This window comes from Pinus tabuliformis, chromosome 3_1 (assembly GCF_031772625.1).
Source record: "Pinus tabuliformis cultivar Carrire ecotype Pingquan chromosome 3_1, CPIR1, whole genome shotgun sequence".
Classification (NCBI taxonomy): domain Eukaryota; kingdom Viridiplantae; phylum Streptophyta; class Pinopsida; order Pinales; family Pinaceae; genus Pinus; species Pinus tabuliformis.
The window spans coordinates 981,851,199-981,862,945 of NC_142301.1; positions in this window are offsets into that span (position 1 = coordinate 981,851,199).

Here is an 11,747-nt window from a genome sequence, read left to right on the forward strand (position 1 = left end):
CGTGCGATAGCTCGTTAGAAAGATCTATCCGAGTACTACCACTTTGGAGGCAACATAGGGCTCGGTCGCCCCAGAATTCCAAAAAAACGTCGTTTAGGGCCTCAAAACGGCTCCGGAAGTTCAGGACCCGAAAAACTGCTAAAAATAGTAAACTGTGCTACAATTAAGGAAAATGAAAAGACTGAAAGAGACAGTTGTGGGGATCCAAATGGGTTGGTGGGTGGCTACCAACATCCACCTGGATCATTCCTCCCCCCTTAGGAAGCAATGGTCCCCATTGCGTTGAGTTCCTCCATCTGCTGAACTTGTCCTGCAATCTCTGATGTGTCCAGTGATGGTGGAAAGCATGGTCGACGATGGTCCACATTGAACATTTGGTGCAAGCGAAGGAATGGAGGAATGATGTGCTCCAAAGCATTGTTCCTCATAGCTTTGGTACTGTTGTAAGGACCATGTCGGAGTGGTCTGAGCTTCTGATGGGTTCTGGTAAGGCGTTCTTTCTGCCGATGCAACCAGACTTTGTTGCCCACCTGAAACTTATGTGGTACCCCTGTGGGTGAGGAGAAGTTGTTCCTGTGTTCTGTCATGACCGTATCCCTTTGTTGCTGCTGCTGCGTGTAGGAACCCTTTGCAGGGGTCACGGATGTAGCAACGATCTTCCCCTTATTTTTGGAGTGAACCAGACAAATGAATTTCCTGGTCTGTGATATGAGCTTGCTGCCTTTCTTGGTAGTGATCAAGGATGTGGCAGTAGGTGGGGCTACCTCTGGTATCCTGTATAATGAATTACTCAAAGAAATAATGACAGCACGAGGCCTTGACTCATACACAGCATGTCTCCTCCACAAGTATGGCTGGCCTAATAATACATCACAAACATCCAGAGGTGTAACATCACACAATACCTCGTCTGTGAAGGGCTTGATGCTGTATGGAAGGCGACACTGCTGGCGAACTTTCAGATCTCGTCCTTCGTGAAGCCACCCGATACTGTACGGCTGCGGATGCGGTGTAGTCGGTAGGCCCAACCGCTTCACGACCTCTGCTGAAACCAGGTTCTTTTGGCTACCACTGTCGACAATGAATTGCAGCGGTGAACCCTTCACCCACATCTGTGAGTGGAAAAGACGCTCCCCCTCCTCTGGATCTTCGGGCTCATTTTTCTTGATCTTGGCGGTGGCAACAGTGGCACTGGGATCCGCATCAATGATCTGCTTCCCTTTACCATTCCCCTTGTCGGGTTCTGGCTCAGGATCAGAACATGCATCTGATTCGGAAGCCTTCAACTCGGCCACCAGCGACTGCTTGGTCCGACACTCACTTGTGTTATGAGTGGGACTCTTGTGGAACTCACACCACTTTCCTGTGTCCTTCTTCGGCTTCGTGGTGTTGTTCTTTTCTTGCAGCTTCGACGGGTTGTCTTGGGTCACCCCGCCTTGGCTTTGTCCTTTGGGCTTCGGATTTGCAGATCCAAAGTCTCGCTTCTTCTGTTTGAACTTTTGCTCGATTTTGACAGCGTATCGGTATGCTGTTCCGAGTGAGGAGATGTTCAAGAACACCATCTCTTCCTGGATGTATCTGTGCAGGCAGCCACGGTATTTGAGTACCAGATGCAGCTCAGAATCTTTGATACCCAACTGCGTGCGAAGGGTATGAAAAATGTTTGTGAACTCTGGCACATCTTGGTCTCGTCCCTGCCGCAGTGTGGTCCATTTGATGTATTTGTCCTCATAGCTTCCGACAGGGTAGTACTGCTCCTTGATGGCATCCCGGAAGTCATTCCAAGTGGGTGCGGATGAAAATAGTGAGCCTGTACTTTCATCCTTCTGCTCGCAGTAGGTTTCCCACCAGTCCTTGACGTGGGGGGCTGCTTTGAGAAGAGCGAAAACAATCTTTTCCCGACTTGAAAATTCGTGAACAGAAAAATACCCATCTAGCAGATTTAACCATTTATCTACGGCATCTTCGTCTATTTGTCCCTCGAAGATGGGGATTTCAAAATTAACTTGTACCTTAAACGGCGTGGCATTTCCAGAGTCGCTGTTGGAAGCCGATGCGTCGCCTCTCGGTAGCCGCTGAAGGATCTGCGCAAAGCTATCCATCATCGCGTTCCTTTGCCGCTCGAGCGCTTCTTCGAGCAAGATTTTGATAGGATCTCCTGCCCCCTCGTCTTTCTTCTCATCCGCCATGGGAGGCCGTCGGGATTTGCGAGGCTGGTCTTGCAAAGGTTCGACCAGTTCAAGCCCTAACTCCTTATATCCCGACCTCGTTGGGGACATGCAAAGAAAAACAGAGAAAAAGCAGACCGCTCTGATACCACTGATCCAGATTTAAACAGGAACGCAACAAATTACAGAGATAACCATATACACAAAGATGCAGCGGAAATAATACTTCATTTCATTAATGGAAAATACTGACATATGCTTACAAACAGAAATGGCACTAAACTAGCTAGGGCGATGGTAGCTTATCTCTGAGAAGAGATGTGATGGCTACATGCCTCTGAACTATTCTGAACTGTATTACAATGAGGCTCGAAGGCCTATTTATTGTTGAGAAACAATGGAAAACCCTTCACATACTGAAACCTAACCCTGGAAGATGAGACGCCAAATTGTGGGCCCCGTTTGGGTAAATTGGTACATCAATTTCCCGGGGTCGTAACTTTGGCATACGATCTCCGTTTGACGCGTGCGATAGCTCGTTAGAAAGATCTATCCGAGTACTACCACTTTGGGAGGCAACATAGGGCTCGGTCGCCCCAGAATTCCAAAAAAACGTCGTTTAGGGCCTCAAAACGGCTCCGGAAGTTCAGGACCCGAAAAACTGCTAAAAATAGTAAACTGTGCTACAATTAAGGAAAATGAAAAGACTGAAAGAGACAGTTGTGGGGGTCCAAATGGGTTGGTGGGTGGCTACCAACATCCACCTGGATCACATAAAATACTGTAGAAATATAAACACTGAAAATGCGTAAAACAAGAGAGACACAGATATACGTGGTTCACCCAGTTTGGGCTACGTCCACGGAGAAACAACCAGTCCTTCCTTTCATATTATCCAACAAACTGAAGAGATACAACCTATAGCAAATCCACTGTAACACCCTCTTCACTCTCAATCTCCTCTCTCTTTCTCATTCAGAATATAGATCTGCATAGACGCAATACAATTCCCTCATATATAGTGAGGGGTTGCCTTCTAGGGAAAAAAACCCTAAATTAAACATAACTTCTACCGTCAGATCTCCGCCTAATGAATGGCCCAGATTGACTAGAAATTACTATACTTTTACAAGGAAATTTTACATCTATTCTTAGCTTCGGGGGCGCTGCCCTCGAAACCCCCCACCAAGGGGGGCCTCCCCAAAGGTCGCAGCCGCCCCCCCCCCCCCGGACCCCCCCTACAGCGAATATTTTACGGGCGGCATTGCCGCCCCATTTTGAACTGGGGTCCAATGTGGCGATACCTTTGAATACAGAATATAATCAAGCTTCACACCCAACACTAGGGTCTTTTGTCATTATTTCCACTCACGTTCTCATTTATTCGAGAGCACTTACAACTTCCTCCCATTATCTAATTAAATCACTAAAAGGCCTAAATTACATTAACTTGAGACTTAGGAAAATTATTTCCTAAAAATACAATCACCCCCCTATGTCTACTTAATTACAATGATTTTCCTTGGGCTGAATGCTCCTGCATCAGACTCCCAAAGTAGAAAATATTCATGATCCCCTGATCATGTGTCTTTTGTTCTTTGTCTTTCTAGATCCCACACTTTATTCTGTAATTGTCCACATGCCTTGTTCCCTTGTCATTGCTGTATTTTTGTTGTCTTTTTCTCCATTTCCTTCTTCTTGTCAATCAGATTCAAGTTCTGATTGATCTTTCTTCCTGTTGCTATCATTTTCCTCCATTTGGACTGCTTCACCATAAGCTGCCACATTTGATCAATCTCTTTCTCCAGTACATCTTTGGACTGGTTCATATTCTGCTTCATATTTCTGCCTCCTCTCTTTGTTTCAGGTTGTTGTTGCTCACTAGTTCTTCAATCTGTTGCTGGTTTACTTTTTCTTCTTCATTTGCCCTCTTTCCAATTGCTTTGCTTACTTTGACTTCTATTTTTCTTGCCCAACTTTTGCCTTGGTAGCTTTGCTGACTGCCTCCCTATCACCCTTACCCTCTTTCATGATTGAATCATGACTGTTCAGCACTTTCTCTAGCAAATTAACTTCTCTATTCCATGGATTGAGTTCTTCCACAGAATTCTCTTCTTTCACCTTTATTTGGTTTTTCACTTGTGCCAAATCTCCTCCAGCATTTGCAACAAAATCTACACTCATAAAACACTTGTTAAAATTAAAAGCACAAGGCTATTGTGCCTTATTTCCCTTTGGCAACAACTCAGTTTGTTGCTCTATTTATTTCTCCTATGTGAGCACATCGGTATGTTGATTTGAACTCTCAAAAGAATTCATGAGACTGTCCATTAGTCTCTCTTCCACACCATCTGTCCTAATGATGTCTTCCTGCCCTTGTCCACTGTAGTGAACTCCTTTTTCTACGATCATTTTGTCATACTCCAAATTTTCCAGTAAATATTCCAACAATGTAATTTCTCTGTGACACTTTGCAAGTATCTCATCATCACTTATGTTTCCTGTATTTATATACAAATTATTAGTTTGGAAATCATAAGGTTCAACAGTTTCCACTGTTGCTCCACATATCAGCTCTTCAAACTGAACTTCATCTCCTTCTTCCACAAGAACTTGTTCCTATGTTGTCACATTTTCACACATCCATGCATTGTTAAGTTATTTCTGCTGCAATAAATCACTGCTTTTCTCATTTAAGAGACTTTCTCCATCATTCTTTATTTCAGAGTTTTTATCTTCTAAAAGATACTTCTCCATACTTCTGATAGCTTCAACAGATTGCTCATCCTCTACAAAACACTCCTTTATTAGTGTTCTTTCTCCCTTTGCTAAGTCTTTTGCATAGAATTCTTTCTTCTTAACATCTTTCAGTAGATGTCCTTCTTCCTCAACAACTTCCATGGCTATTTCCATTGTGCCTATCATCATGGTGAATTGATGATCCTTTACTATTTTTTAGCTAACATAGTCTCTTCTTCAAGTTTGCCTTCAGTCTCTTGTTGTTTATCTTCCCCCAGAGTTATCCTTGTCTCGTCATCTTCATTAACATTCACCTGCATTTATTTTTCATCAATAAAATTAATAAAACTCATTTGATTACCTTTCTGAGACAATACTCCTTCATTCTTCATCAGAATAAGATCTTGATTCCTCATCTCCATGACAACTTGTATAGACTCATCCATGGACTTTTCCTTCTATATGTAGTCAAATTCCTCCTCTTCTGAAAATTTTTCTTTGTCACCTTTTATTTCCAGATCTTCATCTTCTCTGAAGATATCTTCAAAAGGCTGCTTTTCTCTTGTAATGTCTGCCATCATACACAAAGTATCAGTTTTAAAAATATAAGACTTTGTAGTCTCACTTGATGGTTCAGCCATCACATCTCCTTGTTCTAAATCCTTCATTTGGTTCAGAAATTCTTCGATGGTCTCCTCTTCAATCTCCTCAAGCCCTTCACTTGGTTGCTTGATATATTTCTCCAACTGCATATGAGTCCTATCTATCTCATCTTCTTCCAAAAAAGAATTTGGATTCTGCTTGTTTTCTTCCTTCTTCATGAAAATATTAGCAAATTGTCCTTCCTTACATGTTTCACCTGCAAACATACACATATTGTCAGTTTTAAAACCATGTGACCTTTTGACCTCACTTGAAGTTTCAATCTTCAAGTCTTCATCTTCAGTCAGAACTTCACTTTCTCCCATAATTTCTCCCTGTTCTAGTTCACAAATGGATTCTTCCATTTCTAACTCAACTTCCTTGAGTTTTTCCATCAGCCACTTCATTTGCTTTTGTTGTAGCCTTCTCTGCATCTCATGCCATTCTACTGGCTTCTTCCTTAATACCCAACCTAGTCTTTGGTTTTTCCCTAGTATTCTCCTCAATGCATTGAGTTGTTCCTTTAATTCAGTAACCTCTTTGTCAATCTCCTCTTCACTCATCCTCTTGCCATTTTCTTTGGCGTCCCCTTTCTTATATTCTCTGTTGTGGCTTCTTTCTAAACCTCTACTATGACTATCAATAGTCATCTTCTTCTCTTCTTTCTTTATGAGTTCCTCACTTATCTAGAACAAGCCTCTGCAATAACAAGTCCTCCTTGTTGCAACTTACCTCACCAAGCTTTACTCTGTACTTGGTCTTTTGGCAAGCCCTTTGTTCACTGTCTGGAACCTCCTCTTGAGCAACACCTTTGCTCCTTCTAGGCTTCTGCAATCTCTCACTCTCTCTTGAGAACACTTCAGTTGTCCTCTCTTGTTGGATTCTTCAGGTTCACTGCCACTTCTCCTTTAGAGTATTTTCCTTACTCTGTCTTCAAGAACACATCTGGTTCTCCTCTCACAGCTTCTCTTGCTGTCACCTGTGCATTAGTGTAAAAACACACATTCTCAATTTAAAACAGAACATAACATATTACCTCACCTTCAAGATCTCAGGATGATCTTGTTTCACCATTCCACCTATACTTTGAATGGATTGCCCTCTGTTTTTGTTTCCGAGTCCTCTTTCCTTTAGAACTTGCATTAAGCAATCTTACTTTCTCTTTCCTCTGTTCGTGTCTACTCCAAGCCTCTATTGGAACTACTACAGTTTTCCAAGAACTTCAAAAGTTCCTGTCACAGTCTTCTGTTGTATTCTCTATCATTCATCAATTAACTTATACACATGACCTTCTTTTGTGTGCAAACTCCCTTCCACAGAAATCTTTCCTCGCTTTGATTTCAATTCTGCTATGATACCACTAATGGTGCAGTGTTACCCCTGCACATACCCACAGTATGCATAAATACCTCTGTCCCAGGTAATTGACCCTCAAAGGATTCAAATCTTCATAATATCAATGGTTAAGTCCCTCTATAATAGTTCCTTTGTATCGGAAAACAATCACCCCGCCAAAACCTCTCTATCCAGACTTTAGACTCTTTATAATCCTTCCTCCTTTCGATCGAGATTCATTAACTCTTTAGAATCTTTATATAACGTTATAAACCCATAAGCTTGCATATATATCAACCACCCCTCTTAAACCTTGGTTAATATATATATTTATACATAAACCCCTTCGCAAGTGTTATTCCTTATAAAACCCATTAACAAAGAAAAAATGCCACAAACATACATTCTTTCCACATTCCATATGGCTTCAGCACAGATTCCGAGGCTGTACTTCTATTGCAATCGGTTATCGGCTCTTCATGGGTCATATAGGCCTCATCACCCCTTTTCTTCCGATATGCGATTATTGGAACACAATACAAAGGAAACCATGGAAATACACTATCGGCGGGTCTTTTACAAGGGAAGTGTTAATATACTCAAATACACTATCGGCGTTGGTTTTCCACAGGATTGCACTATATGCAAATACACTATCGACGCTTTAACTATCAGCCCCTCAAATGCTCCTTTCCGATGCGATAACACGTAGTGTTATCAGAAATCACAATCGGCAATTTCAATGTCTCCTTGCCAAACTCTTTTCGCTTGGGTCTTGCGATCCAATTAAACCATGGACCCGATATGCTATCAAAGCCTCCCTATTATAGTTTCGGATCCGGAAGTCACACTTCAAACTTCGGTGCTTCCAAGGGCTAGTTCCTCTTAACTATAGTTCTGCGATGCGATATTGTTTCGAACCCGATATGGGTATAAACTGCTCTTTATAGATTTTCAAGTCCAGAACTTAATTCTGACTATGGTTTGCACTCATTTTCAGTGTAAACTGGATTTTGGCTTGCGGCACTTAACCTTTATAATAATTCCGCCAATGCAATGCTTTTCCCTTCTCCTCACGACATCATCTGAACCGATGATCCTTGTGATCCAACGATTGCTGAGCATTGAACTTCACTTCTTTGTTCTTCCCTTTTACTTGATTTTTCCACGATTTCTTCAATTTTACCTCTGTGGTTCAGTTCTTATGAAAGTTCCCGTCCTTTTCTATTTTTCTTTGCACTCTGTTAGCGCTCGAATCTGCCTCAGGCTGAGGAAAGCAAAACTCGAGGCAACATCATACCATGCTCAGCCTCGTAGCTAGCCCTACGAGGACAGGAGAGGGCTCTCTCCGGGTCTATCTCGGCAAAAGGTAATCAAAGGGGCTGAGATGACCAAATTGATGACTAATTTTAGGCTAGGTATGAAGTACAAGGATTATGAAATTTATTTTTTGAAGTTTTGTTGAATTCAAGGGAAAGGCAATTTTGGGTGCGGGGATGAGACACAGTTTCTGCAGAGGTCTGATTGGAGCAAGGTAGGCAATTGTTTTGATGCTTTTAAAGTGATGAGGTGAATAGATCAGACAGGTGAGGAGCTAAGGAGAGCAAGAAAGCACAAGGGTTCTCCTTAAACTGAAGAAAACATGGAAAATTAAACAAATTTAAAGGCAGAGCATAGCAAATTTATGGATTCTACCTTAACACTTCATTTGTTCAATTGCAGAAGATGAGAGAAGGGAAATGATACACATAACAAACTTACAAGTACTGAAAGAAACACACCATCAAGACATAAAGCCACAAGAATTCCAAATAGTGCTGCAAATCCCTGGTCTTCCCTTTGCCAAAATGCTGAAGTAAAATGTACAATAAAGTCTCAAAGCCTCTTCCTAAAGATTCCAACCATGAAAATGACTAATAAAATACATAATATAGGCAAGCTAACACATTCCCTTGCCTCTAGGGGTCGAGCTCATCATCCTAGGAGCTGTTTCAACCAATTCTAAACAAAGCACTACAATCTAGGCAGTCAAAACAACTTGCCTCTATAAGCTAGGAAACCAATTCATTCATTAAATTTTTGCTATTTTATGAATGAATCATCTAGAATAGGTAAATAAGTGTCATGTCAACATAAAATTACATTAATTACATCAAGGAGGGTGAAAAATCCCACCATAAGTCAAAACTGGTCAAACTGGCTGCGTTTTCCTGAGCTGAAGATGAAAATTTTGGAAAATATCCTGATGCGTAGCGCGCCAAAACCCTACGCGTAGCGCGCCTTTCCACCCACTTTTGGGGCACTTCCCAGCATCCAAATTGGGCTCAGGTGGGCTTGTTGGAAAGGTCTAGATGTCTGCTTTCCAACCCAAGTGGAATTTTTCAATTTGGTGCCCATTTTCCCCTCCAAAAATGCATTCTCCCAAGACTGCTTCCTGTGTGTCCAAAAAGGGGCAGTGAGGTCATTTTTTGCATGTTTTTTGACCTTTTGGGGACCCAAAACTTGATGAAATGCCTTGGCAGTGGCTGAGAAGATGTATTTCATCATGAAAAATCCAAAAATGCAAACCTTTCTTGAATTGGACCTCCCCATCTTCAGGGTAGCACGCGGCGCGCTACGCGTTGAGGGCAAAAACCTGTTTTTAATACAAAAATTTCAAAATTGACAAAAACTTCTCCAAATTTTTTGAAATTTGAGCTGGGGGTGTCTCATCAAGTACCATTCTCCTTCAAAGAGGCTTCGGCCAAAATTTGGAGTGGATCGGGCCTTTTCCGCCGTTTAAGTGCCTTGCTCAATCGCCTCTTAAGGATCTTAATTTTCGCTTTGCAAACATGCATGCGGGCAAAGTAATGATTCTTCATGTGACAAAGCAAGTCTTTGTCTCTATTGGCTTTCGCCAACAACCCCTCCAAGTGTCGGTTGACCTTCTCAAGTACAAATTACCGCGCAACAGGTGTCAAATCACCCAGATTGCAAGTGGACAAGCTTGCAATTGAGCCAAAGAGGTAGGCTCCTCCCTGACATGCCGACCACCTTTGCCACCTTTGTGATACCTTCTTGGCTCTGGTGTAGATCACTATCATAATCCTGCTCATAAGCTGACTCGGTCTCTGACATGTTCTTTAAAACCAAGGTAGCTGGAATATATATGCTGATATACAACTGTGTGCAAAATTGACTGTGGACTTTTTTCATTTTTTTGTCAAAATGCTGTGACCAAGGGGACACAAATATATAAGGGAAATGTTAGGAAAGGGGAAACATTAGGGAAATAAGGGCAATGAGAATAAAACAAGGAATTTAGGGAAGGGAAAGGGCATAGAAATTCTGATATTTTAGGGTTTGGGGTGAAGTAGGGAATATTATGGTTGTAATAGAAGGGAGGGGTTAGAATTTTGTAGGGGGATAGTGTAGGGTTTTATGAGGAATTTTTGAGGAAAATGTTGGTGAATATGGGAGGGGTAGGAAACACAAAAGTGGGAAAACCTTGGCAGCATGTAATTTTGAAACCCTAGCAAACTAGGCCTTTAAATCCACACAGCAACTTTAGGGTTTTTACATTTAATTTTCATGGCACATCTATCATAATTTTTTCTCATTAATCTTGCAAAACCAAGAACCAGCCATGGAAATGAAGCCTACCTGTGGTTTGCTTGAGTTAGGAGAGGAGTTGAATACTTGCTGGCAAATTTCTGGGCAGAATTCCCAACGCGTAGCACGCCTCACCCAACGCGTAGCGTGCCTCACCCAACGCGTAGCACGCCCCTGGTGCATAGCGCACAAGTAAATTTACACTGAGAAAAGTGTGCTGATGCGTAGCGCGCCCCTGGTGCATAGCGCGCCCACCCTGATGCGTAGCGCGCACCTAGCTACATAGTGCATTTTGCAGGAGGATTTTGGAGGCCTTCTCGATGTCGAAATCGGGCGCAGGATAGCTCGTTGGAAAGGCCTTTGAGTCTATTTTCCAAAAAAACTAGAATTTTTTAATTTGGAGTTAATTTTCCTTGTCAAAAATCAAATCTCCCAAGACTGGTCAAAATGTGCCAAATGAGGCTGCCTCAAGGAAAATTGCTATTGCAATCAACTTTTGAATGCCTTCCTCAACTCCAAATTGAGCTCATGATAGCTCATTGGAACGATATTTGTGTCTAGTTATCATTTTACGCATCAAGAAAGTCATTTGGCCAACCAAGATAGGATAAAACTTGATTTTCCCAAGGTCATTTCAGAGGTGCATTCGATTCTCCTAAGGCAACGGTATTTTTGACATTTCTCTAAAACCATGACACCTGTGTAAAATGTGAAGGAGGCTTTTCTTCTTTGGCATGTTGTGGACAAAAACCTCTCTTATTTTTCTAAAATTCATCTTTGATTGCTCAAAAATATCATGTGAGTGAAACTTATCCCAATGTGTGAAACAAGGAATTTTGTGGAAATGAAGCGAAATGAAGGGGATAAGGGGATTCTAAATTCTTGGGGAAATTTTTGGAAGTAGGAAGGGATGTTAGGAATTAGGATAAAGTGGAATCTCAGAGATCGAGCGAGGGGAAGGGGTCCAAAAGGGCAAAACACAGGCCTAACCTAGAAAATTGCCAAGTTGTGGCAAGAAACTAGGGTTTGTGCAAAAATGAGGAATTTGGGGGATCTCAGTGATAGGAAGTGTTTGATAAGGTACATGAAAGATAGGGGAAGTTGTATGAACATCTGGATACAAGTTTTTCTAATGATTTGACCATCCAAGAGAAATTAGCTTTCAAAACCCTAGGAGAGGGAAATGACCTTGCCTGGGCGCAACTGAAGCATGAACAAGGTGTAAAATGACTCATTAGACACTGACATGATAATGAAAACCCTATGAATGAT